General features: G+C 44.8%; 1 pseudogene; it reads right to left on the reverse strand.

The window, feature by feature from the left end:
- LOC117513206 overlaps nt 1-11,931 on the reverse strand; it is a 93,039-nt pseudogene extending 81,108 nt beyond the window's left edge.
- Nucleotides 11,932-14,969: the final 3,038 nt, after the last annotated feature.

The raw sequence follows: 14,969 nt of genomic DNA on the forward strand, positions 1-14,969 counted from the left end.
AAAATACTTCCTCTATAGGTATTACATCTATGTCATCTACACTATGACCATATAAGCAAAAGTATTGGTATAAAAATAAATCAGACATTTTGTTAAGCCTCTGTCTATGGTTGTTCATTCTACTCCTAAGGGTTGGCTAGTTTCTCCTACGTATTGGATACCACATTTTTTGCAGCTAATCAAGTAAATTATATTTTTTGTACTGCATGTCATTTCTGTTTCACGTGAGCTAACATTGTACTGTCTACCTGTGGTGTTACTACTGAAGTTATTCCCTTCTACTATGTATTTGCAAGTTTTACATCTACCGCATTTACTAACTTTAGTGTCCTGTGTAGCATCAATCACATCCCTTCCTACCAAAGTAGGGTTTGGGGATGTAACATCTTAATCACAGGACGAGTTGGAAATAAGAGGTCTACCCTCGTTTAAGGGACTAGGGTATGAGTCCATCACCTTGGTTTGGCGGACTAGTAACCGCCCCCTCTTATACACTCTTGTATGTAGCCATCATAATATTTTAACCTTTGCTTAAGGAACTAGGTAAATCACCTTGGTTTTTAGGGCTAGTGATCACCCCCTCTAATAAGTAGGTAACATTATATTTTAACTTACGTTTAAGGGATAGGGTAAGAGTCTATTACCTTATTTTGTCAGACTAGGGACTACCCCCATTTATACGTAATTATTGTATCAGAAAAGGTTTTGAAATATTTATAGTAGGTAGAAAAAACTGAGTAAATTAGTTGTCAGACTAGCTAAGAATAAGTTACGCAATGTACAAACAATCTATGGAACATATACAAAGATTACCAGGCATGAATGTATATATACCACAAATAACTTTTGTCCAGAGTTCATTTATTTGAAAATGTTTTTTTTTTCATTTGCCTGCAACATCACTGTTTGTGTACTTTCAACTGCAATCATCCATGAAAGCATATGGAGTGCTATGGAATTCTCCTCTCACTACCCATCCTTTGCACTCCATTTTATACAATAAAGGATGAAAAAGAGGTCGGGTCTCCTGAATATATTCACTTTTCTGAGACACCACCTATAAAACCCTTCCCATTACACTTGTATGGTCTAGTGAAGTGGAGCACTACATCGGATGTGATTCACTGGATTGGGAAAAGATCTCATCCTCAATTACCTTTACTTCTAAAAACCCAGACCATCAACAAATCCATTTCAACTACCTTCAAAGGACTTACCTCACTCCAAGAAGAAACTTTCTCTTGAAATGTTTAACATCTCCAATCTGTACTCTGTGCTCAGACAGATTTATAGGCTCATACATGCACATGTACTGGGAACGTAAAGATGTGAGGCGTTTTTGGGGTGAGCTCTGTGCTGCTCTTTCTTTGTACTGGATGTCACTGTAACATGTTCTCCCATTGTGTTACTTCTGAATGATACCACTTCGCTAGACTTAACATCAATGCTGGCAAAACGATGCTGGCTTTACTCTGGAAACCTCTGCACGTGGTTACTAAGCCCCATTATATAATGGGTGAGTGGATCCTTGTCATTTGATTGGTACTTTGTACAAGTAGTACACGTGTGCACAAGCGCAGACCCGGTTGTGTGTGTGTGTGCGCGCAGGGGTACAACGACACAATGATTTGATTGCGCTAACTGATGCTACTAATTCTTGTAACACACACATACATATACACACACAAAATCCACTCTGCTGTAAGCTGTCTGGATACATGAAAAGCTGTTCAGATGAAACGCTGACGTGATTTTTTGGCTGGACTGAGGAACTACGCAAAGTCTTTTTTTTAATGGAAGTACAAAGTCAGTGCACAGCATCACTGGACTACAGGTCATAATTTGGACTGTAGCAGTAGTGGAACACCAAAATGTAAGTCCCTTTCTGTTGTTTATAAATGAATAAAATATCAAATGACAAGGATCTATTTTGGATGTTATATAAAACAAATAATGAATGTTTTTACATTCTTTCAATGGAACGAATATTTAATTCGGTGAAAGCTGGAACAAAGCTGGAACAACTTTCACCTCATGAAATATTTGTACCATTGAACTCATAAACATTCAGTATTTGTATAATATTGCTGTTGCGACGGGCTGCAGCAAGCGAGAGCACAGCGCACACATTGACAGGCTGTCCCAGGTGAATGGACTGTCAGATCATGTGATGTGACATTCAGATCACCCGATCTGAATGTCACGTTTGTCTGACAGGACACACGTGTCCTGTGAGCGGCGTGTCGCAGGACTATGGCACATGGCAAGCCAACCATGCCACAAATACACCACTCCAGTCGCTGTCCACCTGACCACTGTGTACTGCAACTGCTGATGAACACGCAATGCATGTGTGGGCGGGCACTCATGCCCTCATGACGAGTACCAGCCAGTGTCTGAGCGCGCGGCACGGTGTGAAGCCAGCCGGGCAGGCTGATGTCACTGTAGCTTACATGACAGACAGAAAGAGTGGAGAATAAATAAAACAAATAAGGGTAAAGGCGTGAACTCATTCATGTGTGATTGCTTTGCTCATATGCTTTGCTGTGGACATACGGCTCCTGTGAGCTGACTGATGACTGTTAGCTGGACCTGACTGTGCACACAAGGTGTTAAATTAAAAACACAGACATCAGACAGATGCAGGACAAAAAAAAAAATACATACATAAAATAAAAATCACAGATTAAAAGAACAGAGTGAGCTGTTTTTTTTCCTGTGGGCTGACCACATCCGCAGCCAAAGGTGGGCGTGTCCCTGCAACTGGCAGATGTTCAGATATCTGTGCTCACCAGTCACAGCTGGGGAACACCTGTAGTAGCTTGTAGAATATGACCTCACATAACTTTACCATGAGGTGCAGATGTTGGCATGCTGTCCTCTCGTGGAAACAAATTAAAAGACATATCGCTTCAGCTAACCACCGTGTCATCGCACTGCAACACTGGTGAATATCGTGCCATGCAGAAAATCACAGCAAGGTGCATCTATCTGTGGGATTTCTCCACATTGTAAAATTAAAACACATATCACATTTGCAACGCAGCCATCAGTGGATGACTGCGCGTTGGACACACCATACTGGCTGATGTATTCATGACACAAAAGCCTGGCTGATGTCTTCATGAGACGAGTGCATCAGGTAATTCATTTAAAGCTTATAATTGATTTTAGACGTAACTAAGGGTTTGCTATAGACAGCATTATTCATGGGAAAGCTGTAGAAAAAGTTCCTGCATATAAATATCTGGGCACTTTTTTTGATGAGAAGTTGAGATTTGACGTAAATTTGGCAGACATTGTGAAGCGAGGGCAACAGAGAGTGTACCTCCTTCGCAAATTGAAGTCCTTCTCTGTCAGTTCTGTTATTATGGGTCGTTTTTATCAGTCCTTTATTGAAAGTCTTTTATGTTTTTCTTTCATCTGCTGGTTTCCTAGCCTGGCACTGAAAGATAAAAGTAGCTTGCATAGTATCACAAAGACATGTTCAAAGATCATTGTAAAGATCGATGTATGGGTATGTGGATGTAGTATGTTGCACATTTTATGTGGATGTAGTATGTTTTTTTTTTGTTGTTGTTTTTTTGTGATGTGCCGGTATGCAGTCTGCTGAAATTAATTGCCCCTGGTGGGATGAATAAAGTTGTCTAAGTCTAAGTCTAAAAGGAAGAACAGTAATCTCCGTCTTTTCATTACTTCCTGGTGTACATCTAGGCGGAGGCTAAGTCCTGTAGTACTGTTTATAACAGGAATTAAGTATTATAAATTGTGGTGTGTTTTTTTCTTTTGCTCCGCTGCTGTGTGTACGACTTTCCACGTGCTCACACTGTGTTGGTGCGCATGAACACGAGTGTGCATGAAACCATTGCCACAGTATCATGCATGCCTGTCCGGCCGTGCTTCCCTCCTGACAGCAGGTGAAATGTTTCGCGGTTCCCCATGTATTTTATTTTATTTTTTTGTGGATTTTTGTCCACTTTCGCCCGCAGCTGGTCTGCTCTGTGTAAGCCTGATCCCGTCAGATCTCAGAAGCTAAGCAGTGCAGGACCTGGTTAGTACTTGGATTGGAGACCTCTTTGGAATACCAGCGGCTGTGTGTGTTTCTCCAGGTAACACTGGAGTTGCATCAGGAAGGGCATCCGGCGTAAAACCTGTGCCAAATATCAGTGCGGATCTGGTTGTATCCACTGTGGCGACCCCGAACACAAAAACGGGAGCAGCCAAATGGACAACCTTTCTCCACTTTCGCCCAATTTCATATTTTGTGGGAAGGGCCCTTACTGAAGCTCACGGTCTCTTCTCCTTTTTGTGTGAACCTGTTCATCCCCTGTTCTTTGAAGACATGGTGTCACTGTCTTGCTTCAGTACAGTAATACACACAAGTACGAATTGATTATGGAAGTACATAAGAGACAGTAAACTGTAAAAAAAAAAAACTTGTTACATCAGAGACATTTAAACCTTTGCTTGCTGGTGTCTCTGACGTCTTGATGAGGATGTAGGACAGTTGTTTCTACAGTATATGGTAAAAGACCTTTGAACTTGTTTTTTCCTGGCATTGTCATTTCTATTTTTTATAGTAGTTTGCAAGTACTAAACAGTTTAGCCGGAAGAGTAGATCAGAAGATGAAAGTAGGTCAGGCAGAATTTTCTTCTGAAAGTAAGTTTGTTTGGTGACAGTAATCGTTTTGTTTTTTTTGCTTTTTTCAAACGATAAATATGTAAAATAAGACATCGAAAATATGTCTGTGATGTAATTATGTAGCAAGTGGAGAGTATTTTTAGATCATTCTGAATGTTTTGCAATGCCCAGGCACGCACGCGCGCACACACACACACACACACACACACACACACTGGGAACAACTAGGAGGTTCAGGATCTTACTTCAGAGCATGTTGATGATGGTAATGAGAGTGAGGTTGATGCCGTACCTTCACCTTCCCCACTCTTCCAGTCCAGATGGGGGATCAAACCTATGACCCTGTGCACAAGCTGACTTCTCTAAACGTAAGGCCTCCACTTCACCGCAAAAACCAGCAGGTGTTTTAGTAGAATTTAAACCTCTGCAACAGCTGAGGACTCCTTGTTAAAACATGTCAAGGTTCTGACAGCTTAACGACTTTGTCTTTGGGTGACTTATTGTTCTGACTGTGTGGGTGAGCAGTTACATTTCATCATCTTCCAGTTTTTTTGTGGTGTGCCAGCATGCTGAACTGAGCTGTGTGAGCTGCACATCATAAGTGCTGTTTGCTGTTAATTGTTGCACCAAAGGTTGCTCTGCATGATGCTCATCTAAATCGCAGTGGAGCAGTGGGACATTAAAAGGCATATTTGTCACTGTCAGGATCTGAGCAGGCATCTGATTGCACAGCTGATTGGAGAAGATGGCAGACCCCCAACCCATGCCATCCTCTGCCCTCCCCCCTTTTACTCCTTGTTTCTCTCTGGTCAGAAGAAGAGACATGCCCAGCTCGCCACAATTTCTCTTATACTCACTCGACTGGTAAGCACTGAAAGCCGAGATAGGCATGGCCCAACTTGTCCTTTAACACTCCGAAACGGAGGTGTTCCTTTGTCTCGCTTCATCAGCGAATCGGTTGTGACGCGCGAAGCCTCCACGCGGCTTTCCATGACAAAATCTCTTGTTAAAAGTGAAATCTGCCGGAAAATGGCTGATGTCCAGCTCTTGTTATAACCAGAGAAACTGCACACGATGGTCCCGGCTCCACACAGCCATCTGTTTAGAAATGATGTGGTGGTTTCTGCCTCTTGATGGCGGCTCAGAGCGCGGCGCACTGTGCACCATTGTGGGCTGTCCTTAAAGCTGTAGTAACACTCCTTATTCTCTGTGAACCCGTAACATTTTCACCGAAAGCCAAATAAATTTTTCGAATGGTTTCCAGCTGCCTGTGTCTAACAGTTTCTGAAAAAATTCTGATGGAAAAAAAGCCCAAATCATTCCGCCATTTACTCGCAATGAAATAACGACGAGAGGGGTGGAGCAGTGCTCACTCAAAGCCTGCCCACAGGCAAATGACGCAACCGACAGGCGTGGAAAAAGTCACGCATGCGCACGAAGGTTCAAGCTTGGCTGACGTACAAACATATGAATCAAATCCATATAGTTTTTGAAAAAAATAAAAAGGTACGATACTTTTCTAACAGACCTCATAAAAGATAAACCGATAACTTTCCGTATTTGATTGCAGTACTGTTCAGTTCTTTGGGTCACTGGTTAATAAAACAGTAAAAATTTCATTGGTATGGGAATCTGGTTAAAATACTAAGAGTAATTCATTTCAAATAATTTATTTTATACAGTCATTTCAGTTGTAAGTTTATACATATCCCGTAATCCTTTATTATGTTTGGTACATGACGGTCATTAAAACTGAGCATGTGCAGTTGCGCTCTTATCTTTGTAAAGTGTTGATCAGTCTCGTCACTTATCATCAACCCATCATCAGGAGCACACAGCCCATCGGTATGTAGCAACTTATAAACTGTGAAATGTGTACTGAAAGCTACCAGTTGCTAATGTACTTTGCTTTAGACGCAATTTAAAGCACAGTTAGTTTGTAATTATTTACTTTACTGTGCTATGTCTGTGTAGCATGAAAGAAAGTTGGTTAAATTGCATCACGTGTGGTGCGTGGCATGAGAGGAGTGTGTACTCGGTTAGCCATATTAGCTGCAGCCAAAACTGTGTGTTTGGTGATTATCAAGCCAAATAATGTAGCGGACGATAGCGTGGTAGGCTTTAAAGGAGTCGTGCTAGTCTAAAGGGCTGTCACCTGAGCATCAAATGGGTTTATGCACTGTGCCAGTCGGAGCGTGGGGGAGCTCTGCTCTGCGCAAGCGTGTTCAACACTATGCATGATGGGAAATGTAGTCTGCAGGGCCTACTGCGTTAGTGGGAGATTAGAAAACCAGGGAATATAGATTGGATGGGGTTTATAAGAATAATTATAAGTATACAAGTATGAAAAATTAGAAATAAAGGTCATATTATTTGTAGCTAAATAGTATAATGTATTGTTTAATTGAAATGATGTTGCATTTATATTCAATGAATATAGAATTGTAAATTTTGTTCATTTCTGTGTGTTTTCAGGTTGATGACCTGTGGTCTGTTCTGTTTGAAATTCCTGTGGCGAAGTGGAGTCTTGCTCCTGGGCTAGGGTTTTTTGTTTGTTTATCCTAATTAAAAACACACTATAATTTAATTCCAGTTTTAAAAGAAGGACCGACAACGCCACCCAGGGATATGGCCCTGGGACCAATCAAAGCCCAATCCATAACAGGAGGCTGCGCAAGGTACGGGAAACAGAGAGGTGTACTGATCACAAGGTATATTTATTTTTATCAAGTTAGCTTAAAAATACAAATAAAACATTACAAATCTCGCAGTACTGCTTTTCACATTCACCTTATATTACACAGCATTGTCTCATTCAATTTTAACCAGATCTTATATTGCGCTTAACTTAATTAAATTATTCAGCTTTCCATCAATATCCTATTGCACTTAACCGAGTTAAATTATTCAGCTTCAACCGAATTAATGTGGGTGAGCAAGGGTCCAACTCAGACAAAAGAAACCAAATTAATACAAAAAAAAACACTGCAAACCAAAGCATTAACAGCAAACCAAACAAAAAAAAAAAACACAACCAAACATGCATCAAACTCAGCTGAGGAGGAATAACCCCTCACCCCACCACATCAATCACAGCAGGTGAAATCAATCCCATGTAGTGCGCCAACAGCACCCGCAGAGGGCAGAAGGAGGAGGAAAGAGCCCACAACAACTCAGGCTCTAAAGAAGAATTTGACATTAGCTGTGACACAGCATACAAACCAGCAAAACCATGAACAAACTTACCACAGGAGAGAGCCCCGAGCCCACGACACGTGCCCGACAACACGCACTCCCAACAACCAGAAATCAAACAAACACTCTAGCCAGGCTGCTGCCCTGAACCCGAGACACATGCAATTAAATAACGCCAATGTCAACCGAGGCTACAGAAAAGCACAAAACTAACCTGTAAGAATGACTGGAACCCTCAGAGTCTAATCCAAATGTGGCCAAACAATTTGGCACAGAACCTGCAGCACGCCGCCACCACAAGCCCACTCCAGGTGGTATATCTCTGTGAGCGCGCCCTGCGCGCTTTAAAGACCCAGTTGGCGCCGCCCACCTTCACCTTAAAGGTATACCATACACCAACATGCCACATTCTACCCCCCCTTTCTTTGTCGACGTCCCGATGACACAACCAAAAAAAAAATTACCTATTGAATGCCCCGGGGAAGATGATGGACATTGGAATGTTGTCCGGCAGTCGCACGAGTAGTGCGACGCAATACTGGACGACTAGCACTTGATAAAGTCGCCGGTATAAGTCTGTTACCATCATCTCCTGCAGGCATACTCTCTGTTGGAACAATAACAGGATCACTGGAGGAACAAGGATCAGATGGAACAGAATTACTGGAGAGCCAAGACGCCAAAGGAGCCACCACCCAGACATCACAGTCTCCAGAAGACTCACTATCCGAGCGCACATGAGAAACGGGTTCAACTCTTTGGGGTCCAATCATAAGGCCAGGCGCAACCTGAGCCTTCAGCATGTCCCAATGTACATTACAAGAGGCATGCAAATCGGAGATCGGCGCAACAGTATAAATCGGACTATCCCCAATGGGGGTCTTCAAAACTTGAAACAAGCCAGGGCGCCAGATGTCCTGGATTTTATGATGCCCCTTATAGCTATGGTCTCGAAGGTAAACCAGCTGGCCAACCTGCAAAGGTGCCTCCCTAACCCGATGGTCATACCTTTCCTTCCTACGGCCAGCACTCATAGCCAATCTCTTGCGGGAACCAGTAAAAGCCACTCTGAGCCTTGAACAATGCTCAGCAACCCAATTCTGCACTGTCCCAGGGAGGGGATCGGGCACCTGTCCCAGAACAAAATCAACTGGATAGATTGGGCTCTCGCTCAAACATCAAGAAAAAAGGAGATTCCCCTGTACTCTGGTGAGGCGTGGTGTTATATGAAAAGAGCACCTGAGGGAGACAAGATGCCCAGTCCTGTTTCCAGGACAGTGGAAGAGCCCTAAGAAGGTTGTGTAGAGTACGGTTGAACTGCTCACATTGACCATTCATGGCAGGATGGTATGCTGAGGTCCGGGACTTATTCACCCCATACAAATGGCAGAGCTGCTGTAGAATGGCACCCTCAAAACATCGCCCCTGATCTGAATAGATGCGACTTGGCACCCCAAATTTATAGAACCACTCCCGGGTGATCACTTGGGCGACAGTAGAAGCCCGTTGATCCCAAGTGGGAACAGCCATGGTGTACTTAGTAAATACATCCGTCATGACAAGAACATTCTCGATGCCACTACGGGTCAGTTCCAGCAGTGTAAAATCAATAGCCACTATCTCATTAGGCTGGGAAGCAAGCAGATGCCCCATATAACTATGAGGTACTGGTGCAGAATCTTTAGCCACTTGACACCTTTCGCACTGTTGCACCCAGGACTTAATGTCAGAGAACATCCCAGGCCAGAAGCATCGTTGATGCACCAGTTCAGCAGTCCTCTCAATACCCTGGTGGCTGTGCTCCTGATGGAGCTGCTCAAGGACCTGTTCCCTGAGTACTGCTGGCAGGAGCAGTTGAAGACGTTCTTCCCCCCATCAGACCGTAAAAGCTGACGATACAATACTCCTTCTTGTTCAACAAGAAGATCCCACTGCTGAAGGAGACACAATGTCTGCCTAGGAAGGCCACGATGCTCTTCTAACGAGGGTCGTGCACGTCTCCACCAAAAGACCAAAATCTCCTTCAAACAAGGATCATCTTCCTGCAAAGCACCAATTTCAGGCAGAGACCGCTCTGGTAGGGCACTAACCAAAGATTGGCGGGCAAGATGTGGAGCTGCAAGTTGCTGAAAAGCCAGTGGAACAGAGCTGCCTGGAAGCGCACTAGCAGCCAGCTCAGAAGATGTAAGATACTGCCTGGACAATGCATCTGCATTGCCATTGCTGCGACCAGATCTATACTTTATTTCAAAATCAAACGCAGCCAGTTGGGCAGCCCACCTATGCTCAAGAGCTCCAAGCTTTGCGGACTGAAGGTAGCTTAAGGGGTTGTTATCTGTAAAGACCTGGCACTTCTGGCCAAGCAAGTACTCCCGAAACTTTTCGGTCATGGCCCACTTGAGCGCTAACAGTTCCAATTTCATGGAACTATAGTTGGTCATATTGCGCTCAGTGGGCCGAAGACCGCGACTGGCATAGGCGACCGGCCTAATGCCACCCTCAGTCTCTTGCGACAGCACAGCCCCAAGACCACTGTAGCTTGCATCAGTCTCCAAGATAAAAGGTTTGGAGAAATCTGCATATGCAAGCACTGGGGCTGAGACCAGCTTAGCCTTCAAGGCTTCAAAGCCCTCCTCACACTGGGGAGTCCAACCCTCAACCAGGGGCTTCCCAGACCCCTCTTGTGCTTTGTTCCAGCAACGTCCGCCACCAGCCTATGCAGCGGGGCAGCCAATTTGGCGAAACCCTCTACAAATCTTCCATAATAACTAGCAAACCCAAGAAAAGAACGCAACTCTGTGACATGTTGAGGCCGCTTCCATGTGGCCACTGCCTCGATCTTGGAGGGGTCAGTAGAGACACCCTCCTGGGAAATCACATGTCCCAAATATTTAACTTTTGGCTGGAAAAAGGAACACTTTTCTAGCTTGGCCTTCAAGCCTTCCCGGTGGAGACGTTCCAAAACCAGTTGCAGCCTCTCCAGGTGCTGTGGCAGGTTGGAAGAGTACACAACAATGTCGTCAAGATATAACAACGACAGACATTGTTGATCACCAAACAGCCTCTGCATTAACCGCTGGAATGTGCTTGGAGCATTGCACAAGCCAAAGGGCATCCGATTGAACTCGAAGAGGCCAAAAGGTGTACAAAAGGCCGTCTTTGGCTTGTCCTGCTCCGCTACAGGGACCTGATTATATCCACTGGCCAGATCGATAGTAGAAAACCAGCAGGCACCAGACAGCGCATTGAGACTCTCCTCGATGCGTGGCAAGGGAAAGGCGTCCTTCCTGGTCTTAGCGTTAAGAAGGCGATAGTCCACGCAAAGGCGAAGACCACCATCCCTCTTACGGACCAAGAGGATAGGAGAAGCATATGGACTGCTACTTTCCCTTATCACCTGCACGTCGAGGAGTTGATTAATATGGGCCTTCACAGCCTCATATTCCAAAGGTGGAATATGACGATAGCGTTGCCAAACAGGCACATCATCCAGCAAGGGAATCTCATGGGTGACCAAACTGGTACACCCAAGGTCCCCTTCGTGAGCAGAGAACACAGTACTATACTTGTGCAACAACATTCGAACCTCTCCTTGATCTTTAGAATTAAGTGCAGACAAATCCACTGCCTCCACCCACACTTTCAGACATGTCAGCCACATGGGCAGCCACTGTTGCTGTCCCCGGGATGATCTCCGTTACCCCTGCTGGCAGACTTACGACCTCAGCCCTGCTAAGGGTTCCAAGGCTGATACGAGGATACAGTAAAACATCAGTCAACCCAACATTAACCACCGGGATGTAAACTGTACCTCTGTTAACACGCACTAAACAGGGAGAAGTGAGAAGACCAGCTGGAAGACCTGATTCTGATGGCTCAAAAAGAACTGCCTGGCCAGCAAAGTGCTGAGGGCAAGTGCCGGCAACCAACTTCATAGTGCCACCCGATATTCGCACAGCTCGTGGACCCCGCGTTTTTACCAGTCCGACTGATGCAGTTGGCTCACAAGCCTCTGCCCAATGATACTTCTGTAAGGCCTCCATGACGGGACCTGGAGCCTCTGCAACCACTGGAAGTTCAAAAAGAAGAACCATGGGTGTAAAAAAGCTTTCGATAGCAACAACGAATTATATTCATTCCTAAAATACCAGGCACTGGCAGTCTTGCAACCGGGGAATCCTTTACAACAAGTATTCCACAGTGAGTTAGCACTTTGTTGCACAGAACCACGTCCAGTTCTAGATAGCCAATATATAGAATCTTGAGCCCATTGGCGGCCCTCAACTGCAAACAGTGACAGGCCTGCAGACGGTCTGTGCCCCAAGGCTCAAAATGTTCTCTGAAAAAAACTCTCCGTAATAGTTGACACCATAGATCCAGTGTCCAACAAACATGGAACTTTATTCCACCCATGCCAACCTTAATGGTCGGACAAGACGACATTAAGCCTGAAAAATTGCCTACCATTGAGCCCCTAAACACCCTACCTGAACTCTGGCTCCCCAGTGCAGTGGGCGCTAGTTTCCCTGTGGCTCAGAAGCTTGAGGAGGCCTAGAGGAAGGGTTTACTTGGTTGCGAAATGTAACCTTCTCTCCATCACACTCACTTGCATAATGGCCAGATTGATTACATCTCCGGCATATGATACTACTACGAGGAAGCCTACCACTTTGCCGCAATGCCTGGAGAGAAGCCACAGTCTGAGTGAGCTGATTCAGTTGTTCCTGCTGGCTCTTAAGCAGCTCCAGGACTTCACTCAGTCCTGGTGCTGGCAAGGAGGGAGATAGAGCATTACCTCTAACCTCAAACTGAAGACCATAGATGGATGGGAGGGAAAAGCTACGCTCACGATGAACAGTAGGAAGCCCCTCCCTTTCCCACACAAGGGCCTCTGCACGTACCTGCAGTAGGGTAGCAGTTGGACTTCCGCGGACAAACCGCTTTAACTCCCTACGCAGAGCGCTGTCACGTACGTGCTCAACAAACTGATCTCGAAGAAGAATTGTGGCATTTGGCACACCACCAGGAGTACTCTGTTTGACCTTCTCCATAAGCGACATTAGAGCCAATGAAAACTCTTGTAAAGTTTCTCCACCTTGTTGTTGTCTGGAGAAAACAGCTTGCTGTAAAGTGACATATGGCTCTGTACAGCTATACAGTTCCAAAAGGATTTGCAAAATCCGAGCTGGGTCCTCCCGATCCTCTAAGGGATGGAACTTTATCTCACTCTTAGCCTCACCTTCCAAATGATCGAACATGAATAGCGCCTTGTCCCTGGTAGCAAGGTGACGCGCACGCATACAAGCTTGAACCTCCTCTGTCCATTCATCCAATGTTATACCAGTTCTACCACTGAACAGAGGACACTTACGATCACGGGGCATAACAATCACCCGCTCTATGGACGCAGATGGAATCACTGAAGAAGCACTGGCAGCAGGAGTGCCTGGAGCCTGGACAGCTCCGCTAGGCCCAGTCTGGGCCCCCTCCTGGAGAAGTCGCTCATTGTCTGCTTTAAGCTGAGACAGTTGCTCTCTGAGCCATTGGAGCTCCTCCTCCATACTGCTGCAAGTACACACACCGACCTCTACGGCAAGGGAGAAAAGGGAAGAAAAAAAAAAAAAAAAAAAAAAGTTCTACCAACCTCAAGTTTGGGTCCTAAAAAGAATACCGTTGCTTCGTCCAACTGTGCCTATCCACAACAAAATTACATAGAAACAGTACAAACAAGAATCACAGTTCATAAATACTACCACAGTGATCACACCTCTACATCATTTCCATCCTGCCGACAACGCCAAGTGTGGCGAAGTGGAGTCTCGCTCCTGGGCTAGGGTTATTTGTTTGTTTATCCTAATTAAAAACACACTATAATTTAATTCCAGTTTTAAAAGAAGGACCAACAACACCACCCAGGGATATGGCCCTGGGACCAATCAAAGCCCAATCCGTAACAGGAGGCTCCGCAAGGTACGGGAAACAGAGAGGTGTACTGATCACAAGGTATATTTATTTTTATCAAGTTAGCTTAAAAATACAAAAAAAACATTACAAATCTCGCAGTACTGCTTTTCACATTAACCTTATATTACACAGCATTGTCTCATTCAATTTTAACCAGATCTTATATTGCGCTTAACTGAATTAAATTATTCAGCTTTCCATCAATATCCTATTGCACTTAACCGAGTTAAATTATTCAGCTTCAACCGAATTAATGTGGGTGAGCAAGGGTCCAACTCAGACAAAAGAAACCAAATTAATACAAAAAAAACCCCACTGCAAACCAAAGCATTAACAGCAAACCAAACAAACAAATAAAAAAAAAACACAACCAAACATGCATCAAACTCAGCTGAGGAGGAATAACCCCTCACCCCACCACATCAATCACAGCAGGTGAAATCAATCCCGTGTAGTGCGCCAACAGCACCCGCAGAGGGCAGAAGGAGGAGGAAAGAGCCCACAAAAACTCAGGCTCTAAAGCAGAATTTGACATTAGCTGTGACACAGCATACAAACCAGCAAAACCATGAACAAACGTACCACAGGAGAGAGCCCCGAGCCCACGATGCGTGCCCGACAACACGCACTCCCAACAACCAGAAATCAAACAAACACTCCAGCCAGGCTGCTGCCCTGAACCCGAGACACATGCAATTAAATAACGCCAATGTCAACTGAGGCTACAGAAAAGCACAAAACTAACCTGTAAGAACGACTGGAACCCTCAGAGTCTAATGCAAATGTGGCCAAACAATTTGGCACAGAACCTGCAGCACGCCGCCACCACAAGCCCACTCCAGGTGGTATATCTCTGTGAGCGCGCCCTGCATGCTTTAAAGACCCTGTTGGCACCGCCCACCTTCACCTTAAAGGTATACCGTACACCAACATGCCACATTCCAATAAACTATAAAACTAGAGACAAACACGAGTCATACCAGGTGTACTGCCTGTCACTAACCCATTCGGAGGGTATAATCAAAACATCCGAACAAGTACACTAGGAGCTACTGACACAACAATGAGCCAGTGCTTCTGTGTCAGATTTGCTTTCTCTCAACAAAAGAGACTTAGGTCCAATCTCAATTCTCTTTTGTACCCCTTCCCCTTCCCCTTGGCCCTACTC

This window comes from Thalassophryne amazonica, chromosome 7 (genome assembly GCF_902500255.1).
Source record: "Thalassophryne amazonica chromosome 7, fThaAma1.1, whole genome shotgun sequence".
Lineage (NCBI taxonomy): Eukaryota > Metazoa > Chordata > Actinopteri > Batrachoidiformes > Batrachoididae > Thalassophryne > Thalassophryne amazonica.